This window comes from Corvus brachyrhynchos, unplaced genomic scaffold (assembly GCF_000691975.1).
Source record: "Corvus brachyrhynchos isolate BGI_N302 unplaced genomic scaffold, ASM69197v1 scaffold115, whole genome shotgun sequence".
NCBI lineage: Eukaryota > Metazoa > Chordata > Aves > Passeriformes > Corvidae > Corvus > Corvus brachyrhynchos.
Window position 1 is genome coordinate 10,081,052 of NW_008239553.1, and position 6,604 is coordinate 10,087,655.

General features: G+C 43.0%; 1 long non-coding RNA gene across 1 annotated transcript; it reads left to right on the plus strand.

Moving 5' to 3' along the window:
• The first annotated feature begins 52 nt into the window (after positions 1–52).
• Positions 53–3,662, plus strand: LOC108448505. The gene is made up of 2 exons (XR_001864391.1): positions 53–202; positions 295–3,662. It is a non-coding gene; the product is annotated as an uncharacterized LOC108448505 (long non-coding RNA).
• The last annotated feature ends 2,942 nt before the right edge of the window (positions 3,663–6,604 follow it).

The following is a 6,604-nucleotide window of genomic DNA, read 5'->3' on the forward strand; positions in this document are numbered from 1 at the left end:
ACGCCCCGCCCAGCCGCTTCCGCCGGGAGCGCCCCGCGCACGGGATGGAACCCGCGCGTCTGCCCCGGAAGGGCGTGTTCCATGTGTGCGTGTGGTGCGGTATGGAGCAGAATGCCTTGTGTTTTGTCATCGCCTCCGCTTAAAATGTGCTGGGTGTATTTGCTTCCCCCGCCCCGCAGAAGAGGAGAGGCGATTCCCCTTGGTAAGATGTAGGCAGGTCTGTTCTTTGGCTGGGAAGCTTCGTTCTGGAAGTGTGCTCTAAGCACGTTAAGAAAGCTTTTTTTTTTTCTGAAGGCATACCATAAGGATACGCTTTTAGACAGCGTGGAACTATTTTGCGACCTAATGAGGTGAGATGAGGTAACACTTATTTCATAAGGTCCTGTTGCACAAGAAATAGAAACCCAAATTGAATGGAGCCAATTCTAGTGTGCCATCCCCCGCCCCCGTCCCCTTTTCTTCTTGTGCATCTAATGGTGATGGCAGCTGAAAGGCTATATCGTCTCAAAAGGATCCCATATACCCAAAAGGCTGTCATGTCACACAGTGGTTTGGGGTTTTTTTCTTTTTTTTCCCAAATCCACTTGCTGCCTAATAACCTGGCAAGACCTTTGTTTCCTCTCCATCTCTCTCCTAGGCCCGAGGCTTCCCAGAAGGCCAGCGTTAGTGATGCTGGGCAGCCTGAGGGCTGCTCTGTGCTTCCAGAGACTGCAGCTTCAGCATAGGAAGCTTTGCTGGAGGGGTAGAGCAAGACTGTGCTTGAGGCAAAGGTGAAAAACTGTAGGGGTTTGTATCGCCAGACTATGTTTCTGACCAAGAACAAGCTTCAGCTCAAGAAATTCAATATGCAGTACTTTCATGAGAAGAATCTTTGATGAACTGCAGTAATTCATGGGAATGAATTTTGCATGAGAATTTCATCTCCAGAGGCTGCTGTGAGTCTAAAGCACATAACTGCAGCAATTACCCAAGTGTGCCCAGGAACCCTCTGGTTCACGGCATGTTATTAACCTCTCACAGATACGAATATCAGCTGCACACAATATGTTAAACAGCTAACATCCACAAGGTATGTGCAGATCTGCTGCATGAGCTACTTAGTGTATCAGGCATAGGATATAAAGCTGAAAAGAGAATTTTCACCTCTTGCCAGGTTTCAACTCAGACTTACATTTCAATTTTACCAACTTAGGAGCAGGAATCAGTTAGGGTTAATGAGGATAAGTTCAGCTGTTAAGTCTCAGTTCTAGAATAGATGCAGATATCTTAAACATTTAAGGTTGTTTGAATTGCCTTAAAACCAACACAAATCAGTCTCAGAGTCCACCAGTGTGGACTAAGCAATGAAGGCCTTTTTTGTATATATGCAATAGCAACCATTTTAATTTTGGAGATATTTTTCTGACTGAGTTCTTCGGGCACAGCCTTCGTGGCCAAAGCTGCGTGAAGAGCAACGGCAGTAGAAGACTGTCCTGTTTGTGCCACGACGGTTTTAGTTAATGGAGACTGATTTTAGGCGTGCACAGGCAACACTTCAGCCTCGGATTTCACGCCTGGACCGTTTCCGGCTTTGCCAGCAGGTGGCAGAGGCCGACCGGCGCTCTGCACCCTTGTGCTGGGAGCGCGCCGAGGGGACACCGCATCTGCCTGGCAAGGTGACCCGCGTGCCTGGGGTTTACAGCGGGAGGGGAGTGCACGCAGCCTGTGCGTGCATGTGTAGACTGGAAGAGAAGGGAAGGGCGAACTCTATTTCAATCCACTCTTTGTTTCCCCAAGGTTAAGCCCTGCTTACCAGAATAATCTTATCAGCTGAAACCATTTCAACAGAACTGGACCCTTAACAAAATCGAGATGCAAGCGCATGAAATATGGTAAAAGTTAGGCGTTGTATGCTTTAGTTATACCTAAGCATGGCTAAAGAGACTTGGGAGGGGAAAGACACTTGAAAAACCTGGGCATCTGGATTGTTATTTGTGTTGCTGCCTAATTTACTGGAGTGCAACTGATCCTTCTGAGAAGAAGCCAGGCACTGTACACAGAGCCTGACCTGAGTTACACCAGAATATCTGTAATGACAGCAGCAAAGCTGCTCTGGATGTTTACCAGTACAGGGGGTTCAAAGTCTCATTTGAGGGCCCAGATCTTCATAGGGATGTCACTTTCTACTACTGAGAGACAGTTGATTGACAATGGATTTTTTTTGATGTATAACAAAGTCTCTGAGTGAAGGACACAGTAGAAAATAATAGTGGTGAAATCTCTATAACAAGAAAACATTTCTTTCAACAATTTAGTCTTTCTAATAATAAATGCTTTCAAGAATAAAAAACGTTGCTATTTTTCTGTGTGACACAAGAAGGGGTTTTGACCTAGGGCAAAAAGAGAGAGCTTCAGTATCACTTACAGAGTACTCAGATGGTTGTTTAGGAGTTTACGTGCGATTTGCATTCATTGTCCAAAATTTCAAGGGAATTTGTCTAAAGAAAGAAGTGTCATTTACAGTTCTTTAAATAAACAAAAGGAAAGTAATACAGATTTCTGAATGATTAGGTGATCCCTTGCTGCTGCTCACACAGAGTAGCAACTGGAGGCTCAATTAAATTTCTTAATTAGAATTTAGCACAAAGTTACTTGGATTTTATGAACATATAAGCTGCATTGCCAAGAGTCACACATGTTTTATTTAAGAGGACATATAATGTGGTGAGTACAATCTATTAGAGAGTCACAAGTGACTTCAAAAGAAGTAAGTAAATGGCACCTTAAAGAGATGTAGGGTTCATGTGGTATTTTATTATGCCATTCAAATAAGGGAAATCTCAGATTTAAACAGCAGTTTGGGTAAGGCCTGATCCTGCAAAGCTATGAGCAGTCTTCTTTAATGAGTGGAAAGGGCAAAATTCTTTGCTGTTTCCTGTGTGTTGGATACTCAGTTGTTCACCACCATGCAAACTTTCTCTGTGTTCCCGGTGAACCATTAATGTAAACCAGTCACTTTTAGAAAGCTAAGACCAGTTTAATCCTTTTTCTCATTATTACTTTGCTGGCAACCTTCCTTTTGCACCATCATTTTTGTTCTCATGCCAAAACTAATACCTAGTAAGGATAAGGAACATTTCAAGCCTTCACTAATAGGTTTGCTTTGCTGAAAGTCTTTCTCACACAGCCTAGCTACATCCACTATGTCATCACTGGAAGGACACTGGGCTGGATTGTGAAGCCTGCTCCTTGTTGTGAAAGCTATAAAGTTCACTGCCAGATAACAAGACTGAAAGCTAATTCAGGAACTGTTTCTCAAGAGCTATCCTCTGGCCTCCCTCATCAGAGTGAATGCACTCACTCACTGAAGCATCTTTTGGCAGCGACTTTGGCCTCCCTCCAGCTGTTTCTGTCTTCTCAGGGATTTTCTTCAGTGACTGGTTGTAGTCTTTAATCCTGGTTATCTTGTACAAGGAGCCCCACTGAGAAAAGAAGCCTTCCCTGCCATGGAACAGCCAAATTAAAGCACATTTGTAAAAATTGTAATTAGAAGGTCCTGTCCTCCCTATGAAATGATCTTTTTGGAGGGGTTTAGAAGCACAGACGTTTTCTTTTGTACCATGTGACACTAAAATAGATACATTGGAATTAAAGCTGAATTAAAATAATGTATTAAAGTAGGATCCTTGACTGAGTTTACTCACCCCCTTGACAGGGCACATGTACTTGAAAATTTTGAAATAATTTAATGAAGGTTTTTGTGCTTTTATTAGATGCCATCTAGCATTTGGTAGCATTGAGGAGATACCATCTGCAGTGACTCCATAGGCAGTGATTAAACACAAAGCAGCAGACTCCAAGGCTCCAGCAGAAGGAGAGAAATAAATGGCCATGACGAGAAAGTCCCCATCCTAAAATGAAGGAAGAGAGAACCTGAATGAAATATTTGCCCTGTGGGATTAACCACATCTAAAGAACCAAGATAGAAAGTACAGTCAAACTCTTCCTGCATAAATCACATATCTTGTGCTAGAGAATATCCTTTTGATATGCACAGATCATGGCTCTTGACAACCTGTTTGGCTGATGCTTTTCCACGGAAGACAGGTTTTAAAGGATTCTTGCTCTTCATATCCCTTCTGTACTAATGATGGCAACTGCATAGCTTTGCTCATTAAATACATTTATGCCTACTATTTCAAGATTAACATATAGCTATGCTAACATAGGGCAAGACTATTCAACATTTGCTTCTCCTGTAAGCTTCTCCTAGTCAGAAGCCTTGTAAAAAGACTTTACCTTTTGTTTCCTATACTGAAGTTTTTCTGAAGTATTCTGAAATTGCTTGCTCACCTCGGGTACAGCACTACCAAGATGAAAATATTATGCAAACAGAATGCCTTGGTTTAGCAACCATATTGTTGAGATCTGCTCAGAGCACAATAGGAAAAAGTCCCTGTAGTACTTGCTTATTTGCTTCCCATAGTAGATTTGTGTTGCTACTAGCCAATATGGCACCTTATAGGTGAACATTTCCAGTGCTCATCCACACACACAAGCTCCTATTGTTTTATATATACTGCCAAAAAGATGGAATTCCTCTTGGTGAGCATAAAAATGCGTATGTGGTAGTATTTATACTGGTATGGCTTGTTCCTAGAAGGGATAATAGTATGGTGTGATTAGAGAAGGGAGATTTAATCACTGACGTTATTTTAGATAACCAATAGGGAGGAACAATGTTAAGCCTCTGGGTATCTGCAATGGGGATAAAGGAGTTTGCATTGTCATGAATGTGTGTGTAATATATTCTCAGATCCTTAGGGGATAGCGTACTATCCTGCTGTCCCACTGAGTCCAGGAAAGGTCTTGGCTAGAAAGGCACAGCTGACAGGAGTCAGTGGGCATGACAGGAACAGTCAAGTCCATTAATCTTGTGTATTACACAGGGAGCCCTGTCTCGGTCTTAAAGGAAAGGTGATAAGGGGCAAATTGGGTTTGTTTTCTTGTCAATGCTATGAACTATCTTCCAATTCTTTGTTATCCATAAGGATCAAAGCATTTGAAGCGTTGCTTCCAGTATCAGACCTTGGAGAATTAATTTCCCCCCCTCCCACAGAAACGCTGTGGGAAGACTGGAAGACTGAGTACACAGAATGTGCCTTGGACCCTCAGCACAGCACTGTGAATGTGCAGCTTGCTATGCTGGATGCTCAGCTTGTCCAGCTAAGTGACCTCTAGGGTCATCTTCCTTTCCTTTCCCACCACAGCCCCTTTCCCTTCCGTCACCAATGGCCATATGGGGAGGTCAAGTTATCAGCTGAGCAGAGAAGCAGTAATGGCAACAAATGAATTTAGCTATCTAATAAATATTTGTAAAAGCTATAAATAGCTGAAGCATACATTAGATTTTATTTACAATAGCATGTCCTGGCCTTTTCCTTTGTACTTCATTTGGAAGTAGAGCTTCTCGATAATATGGGAATTGTTCATTGGGAATTAAGGTTTAGGGCACCATGTTTTATAAAAATTTCTGTCAAAAATCCAGAGGCTATGAATAAGATGAAGGTACTGGGAATACAGTATTTTAAGAACTACGTTAAGTCAGGAATGTTTTCATAAAATCAGAAGAAAACTTAGAACTGGTAGAAATGTCTTATCCTCTAGTCATTTTTGAATATTTGAGAGGGAAGGCAGCTCTCTGCCTTGATTTGTCTTTTCTTGGAAAGCAAAGGTATATGAAAAAAGATGTAAGGAAAACTCCTGCATCTTCTCAGTTTAATTTCTGAACAAGGGATGACTTGGGGGTCAGAGCATCAGTCTGAAACTCAGAGTCAGTGTCATACTCATACTTCTGCCTGAGCACTTCCTATGTAAACTTGGTAAATGATTTTTGCGCGATGCTCTGAAATTCCCAGTTATTTCGGTTGCTTTGTTTCCTGGATGTTTGCCAGCCAACATTAAGGCCCGTGTTCTTTGTTGCTGTGTTTCTTTGCTTGATTCAGAAACAAAGAGGAATAAGGGGGATGGCGTATGCAGGGAGAACATAATAATGCAGAGAAACATCATGTAATCTTTGCATTTCAATTACCTGATTTTTTTTTTTCCCCCCCCCCCAGCTGAATGCACCGGCAACTGTTCTGGCTTGCATTTTGGATGAAGTAGCTGCTTGAAAGTCTGCTGAGAGCAGGCAGCTATTGGAAATACGCATTCCGGATAATGCGTTCAGGCCAAGCCCCGTATGTGCAGTCGCAAGCGTGCTGCTCCCAGGATTCGATTCCCCTGGGTAACTTCCCTTTGAAAGGCAGCCTCCCTGCTGAATTGAGTGCCTGGTACTGTCTGCACCTCGAACATGGAGGCATGCTAGTATTTCTTGGACCGAAGGAAGGATATGCCGAGAATATTCTGGTTCTCAGAAAGTCTTAATCTGGGAGGTTAAAGGAGCCTGCTTGCGTTTTTCCTGCAAGCCTGGCCTCTGGCTGATGTAGGATACTACGGTTTCTGGAGAGCTGGCACTAGCAGCACGTCTCACTGCAGCCCCTAGGGAAGGTGTCAGTCACCAAATACAGTTTATCGGGGGGAAACCAACGTGGCACTGGGGCTGCGAGAGCCATCCTCATCCTGG